General features: G+C 43.3%; 1 protein-coding gene across 4 annotated transcripts in view; it reads left to right on the top strand.

Moving 5' to 3' along the window:
* The window catches only part of GREB1L (GREB1 like retinoic acid receptor coactivator), a 116,922-nt gene that overhangs the window by 37,055 nt on the left and 63,849 nt on the right, over nt 1-16,018 (top strand). For all 4 annotated transcript variants that reach the window (XM_040431785.1, XM_040431782.1, XM_040431784.1 and 1 more), the window contains exon 2: nt 9,019-9,092. The gene's annotated coding sequence lies outside the window, so the exon portion shown is untranslated. The remainder of the gene's footprint in view (nt 1-9,018; nt 9,093-16,018) is intronic.

The raw sequence follows: 16,018 nt of genomic DNA, 5'->3' as shown, positions 1-16,018 counted from the left end.
GTGACCCGCCCTAGCTTTTCAAAAAGCCAGTATAGACTCCTCAAACTGGTTGTCCGTCTTTGGAAGTTGAATTGTCAATCCCAGACTCGCCTGCTCCCGCCTCTGTTTCAGGTCCCTGGCTCCCAGGCTTCCTTCAGTAGTCTAATAGTCCTTGTCCTGTAAACTTCCAGATGGTGGGCTCACATAGTCTGCTGCAATCCAGCAGTGATGTGCAGCTTGGGGGCATGTCACTGAAGCCAGTTGTTTTCTGTGACTCCATATGTGACCCTTTTTCTGTCCGAAAATGTACAGGACAAGGACCAGAAGACCACTGAAGGGACCATGGAGCAGGAGATTCATTTTTTTCAATAGGTACAACAGGTTGAGCTTGACGGTTTAAAAAAAAAAAAAAGTTCTCAAAGCTGGACAGCCCCTTAAAACAATCTAAATAGAAGTAGTTTCCATACTTTTTGCAAACTGGTTCTTTGCAATTATAGACTTGAAACCATTTTGCCTTAATTACCTTACTGTGCACAGTGACCTCACTTTGTTGTGGAGCTGAGACCATTTCTAAATGTAAATTTTTGTTTACCAACCTTAAAAGCTCTAGCATTTGCTCTAATTGCATTAAGAATGCATACCATCCTCCTTTTGATATGCTGATTGCCTATCTGTAAGAACAAAACCCTGCAGTTTTACTATTGTGATGAATGACTTGACCTACAGTGATGGATGAGATAGCTGGAATGGCTCTGCACTGTAAAATCTTTGAAGACTGGTCACCATTTGTGATACTGGAAGCACTTGGAGACTCATTACCACTGACTTAAGTAGAAATGGCTTGTATATGCCAAGATTTTTTTATTTTTTTATTTTATTGAATTCCGCCTTTCGTCTGATAAAGTAAGTTACGGTTAAGCTAGGTTGGAAGATGATCGGTGATGCAAAAAAATAAATGCTAACATTTAAACAGGATGTCATTCTAGGACAAAAACTTAAGAAAATTGCATGAGGTCTTTTTGATTATCTTCCTGTTCATGATGGTTAAGCTCTGTTCACACTAGCATCATGGCTTCTGTTCATAACTAAACCATGATACCGGTGACTGGTCAGATTTCGATAGATGCCAAGATTACTGATCATTAAGGTATGAGTTCTTAAGGGTCTTCTCAGATTTCGTTCGTAAGCACAGTATGTTTACCGTGTCTACTGGAAGGGTGCTTAGGCCCTGATTTATTAGGACCAGTGTGTGCCACCCCAGTCTTGATAGGCCCTGCTCCACCAGAGGAAGTTTTTAATTTATAACGAGGTGCAGACTTTGTCATAAATTAAATTCCTTCTCCAGCAGTCCATGCACCAGACTGGAATCTAAGGCTACTTTCACACTGGCGTTTTTGGTTTCCGTTTGTGAGATCCGTTCAGGGATCTCTCAAGTGGTCCAAAATGGATCAGTTTTGCCCTTAATGCATTCTGAATTATAAATTTCCCCTCTGGTGCTTACTTAAAAAGGACTTGTCGGTCCCTATTGACTGGACAGAGGCTTTTGGCCTCCATTTGTCTGGTTTAGGGCTCCTGAATGTGTGTTCTTTCCTCATCTGTTTGTCTATTCGGTGGCATCCGCAAAAATGTAGAACATGCCCTATTGTCCGTAGTATGGACAAGGATAAGACTGTTCTATAGAGGGCTGGACGATCTGTTCTGCAAAATGCGGAATGCACACGGCCAGAATCCGCAAAACAGGCAACAGTCGTGTGCACGAGCCCTTAAATTGGGATTGCTGTTTTTATCATGGATGAGTTCATATTCCATCCAGGCACATCCTATAAAAGATAAGTTTCCGGTAAACCTGTTTGTATATGTCTTGAGTTTTTCCAATGCAAAGAAACGATCGTGTGAACAGAACCTATATCTTCAGAGACTATATTAACTTTTAGTAGATAATTTCAGGCGACTATAGTTCTTGAGGTTTCAAACCGTTTTCTCTTCTTGCCTAAATTTTCCAAAGTTGCTGCTGCTGGTTTTGCTTTGAACATGTGACACCCATGGCCGCTGCCTGACCTTCTTGTAGGTGTGTACTCCAATAATGTGCAATTGCTCTATTTTAAGACCTCACTTTCATTACTAAATGACTTTCAGCGAAGAATAGGCTGTTTAGATTAGCTTAACTTGGTCACAGGCCCATCAATGCTTTGAGTGTGGCTAATTTAGTGCTGTTTTATAGTAGGCCCGTAACTTAATGATTATGGCTTTTTCATATGACAGAATAAGTGTTTTTTTTTCTCCCCCTCTTTTCAGCCCAGGGCTGATCAGCTATTTAGACTCCCAAGCTTAGAGAATTTTATGGGCTCGTTGTAGCAATGGCATTCAGATGGAATGTCCCAGTCTTTTGTTTACTGGGAATGAACTCTGGATCTTCACATACAGGAGCACTCTGCAGGTAGTCAAGATGGTAAGGGATTTAGGCCATGACCTCATACCCTAGTGCCTAATTAACTCTGAGATACTATTTAGAAAGAAAAGTGAACGCTTGGAAATGGGAAATGTTACATTCCTTGTTATTTAGGGCCCTGGCGGAATTTGGCTGCCGTTAACCAGAGTCTCTCCAACTTTCAATTACTATAAAATTAAAAGTTTAATGAAGCCAGAAAATTAATTTATAAGAATTTTTTATTATCAAGATTTCCCATCCATTTTTTTTTTTTTAACCATTTGCACCTAATATTAAAGTGGTTTTCCAGGTTCTAAATATTTAAGTCCTCATTATCAGATCAGTGGGTCACGCCAGGTGTCAGTCAGACAAAAAAACATTGCATGCAATGTTTTTTGTCCGGCTAAACCTGGCTTTTATGCTGGAAAGCAGCCAGATCGCTGCTGAACCTCATTACAGTCAATGAAGATCCAATGGTGAACTAGAGAATCTGGCAATGCCGGATCTGCTTGACTGAGATGTGAACGAGGCCATGGATCATGTGAGTTTATGCTGCAGTTTTCCCCCTTTGCAAGGCATAGGGTCATCTCTGCAGAATTGGCCATGACAAAACCACATGAAACTCATCCAGATTTTTTTTTTTAAGCAATCTATGGTATGTCCTGTGTTGGCTTGCCTTACATCTTGGTGGGTTTAGTGAGGCTAGTTTTTAAAGTTCTCTATACACACATTGCATTTTTGTTTGTAGTATTTTCAAACCCAGTAGCTGCATTCACTAACTTGGTTGGCAGGGTGTTGGACCCCCGCCAATTGGCTAGTGATGGCATATACTAAGCATAGGCCATCACTTAGTAAAGGCTGGACAACCCGTTTAAGGGCACCCAAAATGGTGTAAAAAAAAGTCTTAAGCTGGTCATACACTGGAGATTTTAGGCATTGGAAAAGGCTCATTTAAACCATTTTATGCATCTCACCTTTTTGTGACATGAATGAGTGTAATGTATGCCTACCAATTCCAGCATTCGGTGGGAAAAGTTGATCTGCTGTGTTAAATTTTTTTTTTCCCGGTTAATTTTTTTTCCGGTTAATGTTGGCTGCTGTAATTAAAGAGCATGATCTGCATCCCATCAATGGAAGCCCATTTTAGGCCACAAATTACAACAGAGGTCCATAGGTACTGTTTTTGTTTTAACTTATGGCATTGTCATCACAGATCAACCATGCCCCTCGTGTATTGCCTTTACAAGTTTAAGGAGGCCATACACGTAATGATAGAAGTTGGCTGATGGTTGAACATCAGCTGAACAAACGATCATCTGGTGAACGACATGACCACACACATTTTAGTCCACATTGGCCATTACACTTGATCAAACTGCCCATGTATGTTCAGTGAAATCGGGCGATCAACAAAGATCTTTCATACACTGGTGGAGGAAAATATCAAACACGACCATCTTCTTTTCAGACAATGATGCTCAGTCATCGGTAGGCTTAAACTATCGTTTTTAAATTTCAGCCGAAAGTTTGTTTTGCTCAACTTTAGACTAATGTGCATGGTCACCTTTTAGTGTTGCACTGTAATGTTATTTTTCAAAGCTCTTTAGATATACCATTGGATGGCCTATGGGTAGATTAAAATTGAGATCATTAGGTAAGAAGTTTAAATGCCTTTGAATGGTCTTGACTTTTTTTTTCCACTCCCATTAACCATAGAGTGGAGAAGAGTAAGAATTCTTTCATTGTGTAGTAATGATGGATGTGGTTTGCTGTCTAGATTCCTCCTCCTATGATCTGGACTTGGTGCAGCCTTTTGTTTTTGTTCATCCAGGCAATAAGGAACTTGATGTGGGTGGATTTTATTTCTCTTTTGGTGTGAATCTGTACTTTGTTGAGTGGGGGCTAATTTTTATTCAGCTATGCAAACATTTCCTAAAAGGTAAGATGGTTAAAGCTGTCATCTCAAGGTCATTTGTTTGGTGGGTGTCAGTGTTGTGAAAGCTAACGCAGAAAAGCTTTGAGATGTGTTGAGCTGACTTTATTGTACTTGGTTTCGTGTCAGATCATACTGACTTCACGATGGCTGAACGTAACATTTCTTTTTAAACACCTTGCTCATTAATGGGTTTTTCAGACATAGAATTGTTTGTTTCCACAGATCAGTGGTCAAGTAAAGCCCATTGCTGGCCAGTATATTGGTAATGAGTGTTCGCAGGAACGCATGTTCGCGGTTATCTGGCAGTGTAATACTGCCGCCGATTATCAGATTACCTCATTCATGGGGCAGTCTGATCTTTCAGCATGCCTAAAAAGCTTTGCTGGCAGCAGATCGTGCTGTCTAATCACTATATGCTGCCGGCAAACAACTAGACAGCATGGCGACGAACTATGGCATAACGATCGCATCTCCTCCTGTTTTGGAGGAGATCGCTGCATGTAATAACAACGGCCTCCTCCACTAGTGAGCAGGCGACAATTTTTCCTTCCTGACAATTTTCTGCAGTATCGGGCTGTGTACAGCCCAAAGACTGTTATAACGTCTGCTCGCTTAGAAGTTGCCCTTCAGTGGAAAAGTGAGTGGGATCACCAGATTATCTGGCCTTGATTTGTAATTAGCATATTTGCCATTGTTTTATTGCCTTCCCTGTGAAAGATTTATGGAGTCCCTGTCACTGGGGACAACCACAGGCTGCAGTTCCTGGAGATTTTATCTGGTCCTCACTCACCACAGTAAGGGCTCTACTAAGAGCATCTGTCACTCCAGGCTTTGTAAGATGGATAGCTGCTTCCAGCAAATGGTACAACAAGAAAGGTTTTGGTGATTGGGAAGGTCTGGGAACAGACAAGACACTGCTATTAGAAATCTAGACCAAGTCGTTTACTTTGGGGAAAAACAAAGATGGATCACGTGTCGTATTCCAAAGTTCCTGAAAAGTAAGACCATCACGTGGTTCTATATTCGAGGTGGTCCTTTCCCATTGATATCTGTTTCAGTTTTAAGTATCACCTTTTATCTTTGTTTTAATGGTTTCCCTAGTTTTATAGTAGTAGTTGTATAGTAAATCATTTTATACATCTATTATATATTTTTATCATAAATGCATATGTAATACTGTTTGATATTTGACTCAAGGTTGCTAACGTTTATATAAAGATATATAAAATCTGAATAAAAAAAAAACATTGGCCCAAATTTACAAATTTGCCTTGTACAAAAATCTGTCTAAAAAAGGTGGTTCAGTTTAGCGTATCTAGGGTTTGTACACTTCTTCCGACATGCTTGAGCTTTGCGGTAGAGTTAGAGCCTAAGATGCACAATTTTGCACCAAAATTGCACAACATTTGTGGAATAAAAATCTCTTAAAGTAAGCCTACCTGTGGTTGTATAGACTCGGGGGCAGAGTTATCAAAATCTGTGTAAAGGAAAACTTTTCATTTTTCAGAGCTGAAATGGGATTGGTTGCTATGGACAGCTAAACCAAATTTCCTTTGCAACATTTTTGATAAATCTGCCCCAGATTTTTGAGGGAACCATCTGTTTAACATAAGTCAGCAATGTATTGTAATATTTAACACCATGGGAGTCTTTGTCCCCCCCCTTTCCCCCTTCTATGGCAGAGAAGGCACCTAATTTGTGGCAAGGTGCACTGCCCCAGTTTTCATTCCTCTTTTACATCTGTTTCCAAGCATAAAAGATATTCAATGTGTCTGGCACGATGCCGCAAAAACGCTCATGCTCGGCCATGTCCGTATTGCGGCCCGCAATACGGGTTCGCAGTATACGGGCACCGTCCGTTTGTGCACCGCATCACGGATGCGGATTTACTTGAGTGGGTCCACAATCCAGAAGGTGCGGAATGGAGGCACTTAACTAGGGCTGAAACGATTACTCGATTTGAATCAAGTAATTCGACACAAAAAATCCTTGATGCAAATTTTTTGCATTAAGGATTCGTTTGTGTCATGTGACCACGGAGCAGGAGTGAAGCGCTTGTTGTTAATCACCGCTCCGCCGTCACCCGCCAGCCCACACCGCGCTGCACTTTCCCCCTGACACATCGTCAGGACATAGTGCGAGTCAGCGCGCAATATGACCTTACGCTGTGTGACGTCAGGATGACAGTTGAAAGCAAATTTTTTATTAGAATTTTTTTTAACGGCCGTCACGTCCGTTTTAAGAAAAATGGTTATGGGGTTATTCACGCTGTCGTTTTTTTTTTGATGGCCAGTAATTAATGGACATCAAAAAAATAGAAAATGTTAATTCTGCTCTGTTTCCACTGACCGACAGCCCCATTGAAGGGGTCCGTTTTTCCGTTTCTCAGAAGGGCATTGGTGAAAAAAAAAGTCTATTTAAAAACTGAAAGTTTCTGTTCCTAATGGATGTATGAATGTAGCCTTAAAGGGGTGGTCTCATCTCGCCGTTACTAAGGAAACAGCAGAGGGCATGAGAGCTACTGAAACAGCGTAGCACGGCAAGCTATATTGTTTGTGAGTTAGGGAAACGTTCGGCAAGCGCTACAACTTCAGTGTAATAATGGATGGAAGTCGGAGTATTTGGGAAGATGTGTTTTGTAATTGACAGGGTGTTGCCTAGGGCCGAAGTTTTGTGTGTATTTTCTTCACACTTCACTAAATGCTACTAAATTCTGGTTGCAGGTGAAGTATACATCATGTGTCGGGGTGTGGTGATAAAATGCTCACGTGGCTCCGTGGATGGCAGGATTGGATTACAGTTGTTACTGATTTGGACTCGTTGCTTGTGAAAGCCTACTGTTTTCTCAGAAGCCATATACTTTGACCTTGTTGACCATCTGTGACTGAGTTCATGTTTGGTGAGGCCGGGCCCCCCATACCATGGCAGAATGCAAGTCTTCAGAGGATTGTACAAATGGATTTTCTTGTCCTTTATTTGTGCAATTGATTAGGTGGTGAATGGATGCAGCTGAAGCTAGCTTCTGCTCATGTGATTAGTTCTATTAGGCAAGGGCTACACCTAGATTTTTTATTTATTTATTTATTTTTTACTGCAAAAAATTGATCTTGCTGTCCAGAGGGAGTGCATCCAGGTGCCCGAATATCTCTGAAATCCCTGCATTTAAATGGGCACCTAGCAATATTTTTATTATTTTTATCATATTTTAATAACTTGGTACAGGCTGCATTCCTAGAGCTACTTTTTTTTTTCTTCTTAGATTTAGGATACGACCTCCGTAGGACGGTAAAATTATGCGGCCACGGACTGTCACAGGTGGGTGTGGCTGTGATCAAATGATGCTGTGAATACTGTACAGTTGACCCACAGTCAGGTTGGAACTCGCAGCACCATAAATCAATATAAAGCCTCATGCAGACGTCCATGGAACACGGTCCGTGAGATACCGGACTGGCATTTCAGGAGCACATGGCGTAATTGGTTTCTATGACGCCGTGCGCTCCTGCAATGCCAGTCCGGTATCTCACGGACCGTGTTCCACGGACATCTGCAGTGCGTTTTGGGCAGCCGGGTCACAGTTGGTCTGTGAAATGCGGCCATCACATCCACCCTGTGAGAACCTTTTACACCAGCTAATGATGGAGCATTCATACGAACATTCGTTAACCCATTCGGTACCCTATGTAGACCTGCCTCCAATCACTCAATAAGTGTTACTGCTCATTTGTTGGGTGATTGCCTCTTTTATGTGGAAAATGGAAAATCATGGGTTGTCAGCCGCACATCGATCTGTGTAAACAGGGGTGCGCTGCCAAAAATTATGAATTGTATCTACATTAACGATACCGAAGGCACTTAAAGCGCTGATGATTGCTCTACGTCAGTCGTGCTCAACCTGCGGCCCTCCAGCTGTTGCAAAACTACAACTCCCAGCATGCCCGAACAGCCTACAGCAGGGCATTGTGGGAGTTGTAGTTTTACAACAGCTGGAGGGCCGCAGGTTGAGCATGCCTGGTCTACGTAAAAATAAATGATATAATATATTATTTGACTACTTGGTCCCGTGAGTTTTTTTTTTTTTTTTATTACAAAAATGTGAATGAAAAATTTCAGGGCATTGTCAGGTTTTGTGTGGTGTGAGGGCTCTAGCCTAACTGTGAATGTGTGGCTTTGGGTACATAACTTGGTAATCATATCCCAAAGATCTCTTGCACAAAGAGACAGGCGCGCCTTCCGGAGTCCTGTGCCCCGTCTGTCAGGAGAGGCCCAGCAGCATTGCATTTGAATGGAGCTGGGTGTGGGGAGGCTAAAATGCACTGCACCCTTGTCTGGGGTCTCTCGCCGGTCTCTACCTAACTTAGGCACTGGCTGTGCGACTTGGTTAAATCTATGGCAGCCCTCTTTAAGTCACTTTCTACACCGAAAATGATAACTGAGAACGGGTCAGCCGGCTCTCTCCCTTCCACCCCACGCCGCTTTTTCCAACATCTTGGAAAAGTGGCATGAGCGGGGAAAAGTCGCGGATTCAGCCACAAATCCCCTTTGCGACCTAATCTGCTACAAAAGTACGCCAAAAATGGCATACTTCTCATCAGAAATGACCCCAGAAAGTTGTTTGCCTTGCTTTGTATCCGCATAGGATTGCGCTGACAAATTTATTGATTGTGTTTTTCAGGTTCTATTGAATTCCCTTTCGCATACATGAACTGCTAACCATGTCTTTCAATTAGTTCACCTGAAATCACAAAGGTAGGTGAAAAATGAAGCTGGATGCTTTTTCTAGGGCCGGGTTCACACATTCACTTTTGGTGCTTTTTAACTCCAACTGAGGAAGAGTGTAAGGGCTCTTTCACACGAGTGGATCCCGTGCGTGGAATCAACTGCGTGCCAAGCCCCATTCCGGACAGCAGAGACACGGAGCAGTAATATGACTGATAATGCTCTTTGCCTCTCTGTGACCTTTTTACTACAAAATCATGGTGACAACTTTATCTCACTGGGATTTTGTAGTAAAAAGATCAGAGAGGCATGGAGCATTATCATGTTACTGCTCTGTGTCTCTGCTGTCCGGAGCGGGGCTTGGCCGTCTTTCACGCAGCGGATTACCCGCACGGCATCTGCTCTAAGGCCTCTTTCACATGAACGATACGGATTGGCTCAGGGTGCGTTCAGTGAAACTTGCACCATTGTGAAAGCAAGGGCGCGGGTGCAATCAGTTTTGATGCATTTTTCACACGCGTGAAAAAAAAAACGGAAGGTTTACAAACATGTTGTGCATCCGGATTACATCCAGATGCAATGTGTTTTTGTCTGAAGCCCCCATTCACTTCAATGGGGTCAGGGCTGCGTGAAAAACGCAGAATATAGAAAATGTACACAGACCCATTGAAATAAATGGGTCAGGATTCAGTGCGGGTGCTATGCGTTCACTTCACGCATCGCACCCGGGCAGAAAACTCGCTTGTGTGATAGGGGCCTAAAAGTACTTATGTGTAAAATTGTAAAAGTCCTGTCTTTGACAAAAAAAAAAAAAAAAACGGATTTCAGCACTTTTGCACACTAGTGTCAAAACAGAATTTCTGCGTGAATTTAACACCCAATCTGTGCCAAAATCCCCATGCGTTACTTGCACATATTGATGCAGTTTTGCCCTGATCTCGCCCTTTGCCTTGCAAAAGGTTAAGTCTCAACAAAAAATCCACTAAAACCATGGACATGCTGCAGATTTCAAAATCCACATGGCAGGTCAATTCCCATATGGAAAATATATGCAACGTATACACGAGATTTGTCAATTTGTAATCCGTGTGTAATATGCAATATGTGCAGGTAGCCTTATATTTTTGCACATAAAGGCGTTTTTAAGAAATTTAACTTTTAATAGCAGAAATCTGCAACAAAACATTGTGTGTTCTGTTCTGCTGCGGAACTAATATTCTGCAGTGAAACGATATGCCGGTAATTAGCATTTTTCATGCTCACAGGCTAACATAGAGAATGTCTTTATGGTGTAGCACCCTTATGCTACACCCGTTATTTAGGGTACTTTCACACTAGCTTTTTCCTTTTCCGGCATAGAGTTCCGTCACAGGGGCTCTATACCGGAAAAGAACTGATCAGGCATATCCCCATGCATTCTGAATGGAGAGTAATCCGTTCAGGATGCATCAGGATGTCTTCAGTTCAGTCGTTTTGACTGATCAGGCAAAAGATAAAACCGTAGCATGCTACGGTTTTATCTCCGGCGAAAAAAACTGACTTGCCTGAATGCCGGATCCGGCATTTTTCCCCATAGGAATGTATTAGTGCCAGATCCGGCATTCAAAATGCCGGATCCGTCCTTCCGGCCTGCGCATGCGCAGGACGGTAAAATTATGGGGAAAAAAAATACACGACTGATCCGCCTATCTGCATGACAAGCGGAGAGACGGATCCGTTCTTGCAATGCATTTGTGAGACGGATGCGTCTCTCAAATGTTTTCAGTCACATCCAAATCAGCGGATCTGGTGGGCAGTTCCAACGACGGAACTGCCCGCCGGATCACACTGCCGCAAGTGTGAAAGTAGCCTTAATCAGTAATTATCCCTTCTTTTTAAGAGGATGTATTACCTGAATAAAGTGATGTGTTTTACTATAAAGCTTGATGTTCCTATAGAATAACCATGTAAATATAATGAAGCAGATATGACTGCTGACTTGTATTAAAGTTTTTATAATTTTTAAGCTGTATACATGTGATATAGAAAAAATTTGATGTATTAATCTATCGAATATTATAAGCTTTAATCAAAGCATAAGGGCTCATGCACGCAAGCATACTTATGTATTGCGGACCATAAACGGCCAGTCTGCAATATACTGGCACTGGCTGTGTGCACTTGAAGTCAATGGGTCAGCATTTGCCAGATACGACCAAAGATGGGGCTTCACCTCTCTTTTTGGAGATCGGAAGCCCACAGAAGCACTATGAAGCGCTTCCGTGAGCTTTTGATCCGTGCCTCTGCACCGCCAAATATTTTCTATTTTCGGCCGTATGTTGCAGATTGCAGACTCATTCAAGTCAATGGGTCTGCATCCGCAAGTGGAGTGCATATGGCTGGTGGCCATGCATTGCGGACTGCGATCTGCTGCATGGGCATTGAGCAAGTCTGCTTGTGTGCATGAGCCCTAAGGGTTATGGCTACCGCGAAACTACTAAATTGGGTTAAGAACTGTCCAACGCATCAACAACTGGAAGGATAGTGGGGACCCATCGTATTCGAGGAAGAAATGTGGTCGGAAAAAAAAATCCTGAATAATCAAGAAAAACAGTCGAGCTCAGGGCTATGTTTAATAGTGAAAGTAAGAGCATTTCCACACGCACAATGCGAAGGGAACTCAAGGGATTGGGACTGAACAGCTGTGTAGACGTAAGAAAACCACTAATCAGTGAGGCAAACCAGAAAAAAAGGCTTCAATTCGCTAGGGAGCATAAAGATTGGACTCTGGAGCAATGGAAGAAGGTCATGTGGTCTGAGTCCAGATTTACCCTGTTCCAGAGTGATGGGCACATCAGGGTAAGAGAGGCAGATGAAGTGATGCACCCATCATGCCTAGAGCCTACTGTACAAGCCTGTGGGGGCAGTGCTATGATCTCGGGTTGCTGCAGTTGGTCAGGTCTAGGTTCAGCAACAGTATGTGCTCCAAGAATGAGGTCAGCCGACTACCTGAACATACTGAATGACCAGGTTATTCCATCAATGGATTTGTTCTTCCCTGATGGCACGGGCATATTCCAAGATGACAATGCCAGGATTCATTAGGCTCAAATTGTGAAATAGTGATTCAGGGAGCAGGAGACATCATTTTCACACATGGATTGGCCACCACAGAGTCCAGACCTTAACCCCATTGAGAATCATTTTTTTTTTTTTTTTGGTGGCGACTTTTTTTTGTTGGACAGGCAGTGTATAAACAAACAGCTCTGCACAATACAGTGCAGGGCAAGGGAGAGCATCGGAGCCTGAAATGCTCCACTGCTCATGTCACGGGGGCCAGAGGGGTGAAAACGGAGATATCTCCGGGTTCAGCTCTGAACCTGGACAACCCCTTTAAGCTGAGAAGTAATTGCTGTGTTCGGTGGTTGCAGCTATCCTTGTATAATCTTCTGAACACGATCTCTCTGTCCTTGGCTTACATTTGTCCTTGGACTTGCAGATTTCCAAATGTCTGTGTGTTCTACAGACTTCGTGTCCACGGCAAAACAGACACCACTAGGAACAAGCAGCAGGCTAGGAATGCCTTACGTACTGGGGTCTTAGGCAGGCTGCAGCTATCCATATGACTTTGCCTTTATCAAGGGAAAGGCTGCTTTGTCTACCCTGTAAACTAGACGCAAGGCACTTTTTTTTAAGTTTGAAACCAAAGGTTTTCACATGAACACATTGGGGGATATTTATAAAAACTGGTGCAAGGAAAAACTAGCTTGTTGCCCATAGCAACCAATCAGATTTATTCTTTCATTTTCTAAAGGACCTCTGAAAAATGAAAGCGGAAACCTGATTGGTTGCTGTGGACAACTAAGCCAGTTTCCCTTTGCACTCACTTTGATAAATGTTCCCCAATAAACCTTGAAGGTAACAGTCGGTGTCTGTATTCATTGGTAACAGTCTCAGATCTGCAGCTCTCCATTTTTCTTAATGCGTTCTGTGGCTGATAATGAATGTGAAGAAAAAAAAGGAAGGCTACTTTCACACTGGCGTTTTGGCTTTCCGTTTGCGAGATCCGTCACTGAAAAGAACAGCTAGTAACCGGATGGAAGGGCCTCGGTGCCATCATAAAATCACCATTTCAGGTCACATAAAATGTGTATATCTACAGCAGGGCTATGCTGCCACCATCCACCACAAGTGTCTGTCCTCTGCATCCTGCACCCAAAATCTCATACATGAACGTCAGCCCAACCTGCCAGCCTATATCAGAGATGAGGATCGAGGGGAATGCGCAGGTGGGAGGAATAGCTGTACCACGTAAAAACGGTTTTCACACTTTAGTAACTTAGACATAAGATTGACATTAATTGGCAGTCAATTTATTGCACTGATGCTGTAAATGGATTGTACCGGTGCTTGATTGAAAGGAAATCTGTCACCATTTTTATACTGTTTCCAGGTTCCTATAGCTCTGCTATACCCATGTGTAAAAATCCAGGTTCTGTAACCCCCCAGAAAACATGTTTTAATCAATATCCTAATTAGGTTAAAAAAAAAAAAAAGCCCAAGGGGCAGTACTTACCCATTGTGGAGCCCGGCTGCGCCCATCAGCAGTGAGCCCCGCTCCTCCTCACTCTTCTAATTTCCTCGTCCTAGCAGCAGTGACGTTCTCCTGCTGCCTACTAAAATCTTGCGCAGTAGATCATTCACCTTTCTGTGTGGGTCCACACGGTCTGTAATAAAGCTGGCAGCGGCTTCATTAACTGAACTGCGCATGCGCCAACAGCCTGCACGAGATTTTAGTCTACGGCGGTGACTGATTCCCTTTAGTTATGATTATTTCCTTACCTACAATACCATTAGTCATGGATTCACAAAAATTGGAGGGTAAAAAGTAAGGCCTCATTCACATCTCCGTTAGGAGATCAGGCCGGCTGTTCAAGATCAGCCTGCCTGATCTTGCATTTTCTGTCGTTGACGTATCCTCTACTTGACAGCTTGATTCCCATTGACTGCAATGAGGTCCAGTGGTGGTCCGGCCCAATTCTGGCATAAATGCCGGTTTCAGCCCAACAAAAACCCTTTTTTTTTTGTCTTGCTGACAGCCGGGATTTGTGCCAGATCTCCTAAACAGAGATGTGAACACGATCTTAGCAAAACAAGGTAGCTCAAACAATGGAACCTGTGCTTATAAACAGCTAAAAGTCTTCTGACTCCTGGTGGTAATAGTCCAACAGCCACCAGTTCCCTGATGCAGTTGTTCCTGTCCGCTCCCCATTGCTCTTTACTTCCTAGTTCCAGCTCGACAAGCCAGAAATGCTAGGGAGGGCTGCTCAGCCAATCGGTGGTGTAGCAGTGTCCAACCTTACTGATTGGTGGAGAGGGCCTTTCCTAGCATTTCTGGTGCGACAGGCAGGATCGGAGCACTGTTGGAATGGCATCGGCAGGGGATCAGTGAGGGAGAGCATGGCCTATGTTTTATCTTTATCCCTATCTGGCTTTTTTGAATGCAATTGTATTTGGAAAACCCCTTTAGGATTGGGTTCTGACAGAGTATTTCTTGAAGGCTTTCAGTTGCAGGATTTGCAGAGGAATCCAAAGTAATGCACAGTTCAGGTGAATGCAACTCCCACACCATTTACAAGCTGAATAGAAAACTATAGGCCACATCTAGGCATGCTGCTGACTTTCAGATCCTTTGGACTACATTCCTTTCGGTTGCAAGGTACCATCTTTCAGGGGCTGACTGGAGAATTAAAGTGGTCCTGTTGTAGGCAGGTCTAAATTAACAGAAGGCGGGACAACACAAGTAGGTGGGATCCACAGTGCAAAATACCATCCCAGCAGAACCAAATACCACAGTGCAGCACAATATACTGCCCCGAAAGCTGTCCATCTGTGGTGGGCATCAATAGCTGCCATTTCCTGTCCTCCTCTAGTTGTCTCTGGTTAAGATATGGAGCAGAGGCTTAGGAGGTCAGATATGGACCACAGCCAGGGGCGTAACTACCATAGAGGCAGACCATGCGACTGCTATGGGGCCCAGGGCAAGAAGGGGCCCAGTCTTAGTTGGGGTTATCTCCTCTTCTACTGGAGGTGAAAACTTGGTCAGGACTCTACCCTCTAAAGGGTCAACTTTTAGTTTAGGTGTTTAAATGAAGCAGTGTAAAAATGGGCCAAGGGTCATTGAAAGAGGTTTAGGCAGAAACCACTCTGTCCTGAGTGGGGGGGCCCTTCTCTATGTACGTCACTGACCACAGCAGTTGAATTCAGCAGGGTATGTGCGGTCACATTACTGCTGAGAGCTCATCATGTACCCGGCCAACGGCAGAGAGGAGGGCTTAGGCAGCCCCCTGGTCATCGGCCCCCTGTGAAATTTCCCTGTAGGGTCTATGGCCAGTCAGCCCTTGCCATCCTTTATACTACCTCCATCTCTCCATGACTTGATCTTTAAATAGAAATGATCCTCATAATGCAATTGGTAGATCCTGTAAAAGTGACCCATTGAACCAAGATGTACTTGGTCCGTTAACAAGGATTGAGCATAAATTGACTTCGTCGAAGGGTTTTCATCTGCCATGTGAGGTCTTCATAGTTCTTGTTATTTGCTGGTTATAAAAATACTTTCCAGAGTCTTTGATGTGTAGAGATTAGCATTGCAAAAATGAATGTCAGTCAAAAGGCATTAGATATAGGACAATAGAGGGAGGCATCGGTCACTGCCTTAGGGCTTGTTCACACGACCGTTGCCCCTCCGCGCTCGTGCTGTGGACCGCAAATTCCGTATGTCCATATTTCCTTTCCGCAAAAAAAAGAACATGTCCTATTATTGTCCGCATTACGGACAAGGATAGAACTGTTCTTTTAAGGGCCAGCATCCGTATTTTTTGCGGATACTTTTTTTGCGGTCCGAAAAAAATACATACGGTCGTGTGCATGAGCCCTTAACGGGATGAGAAGGAACGCATATTGTACAAATGACT

This window comes from Bufo bufo, chromosome 5, assembly GCF_905171765.1.
Source record: "Bufo bufo chromosome 5, aBufBuf1.1, whole genome shotgun sequence".
NCBI classification, from domain to species: Eukaryota; Metazoa; Chordata; class Amphibia; order Anura; family Bufonidae; genus Bufo; species Bufo bufo.
This window is presented reverse-complemented; position numbering and strand designations above follow the sequence as displayed.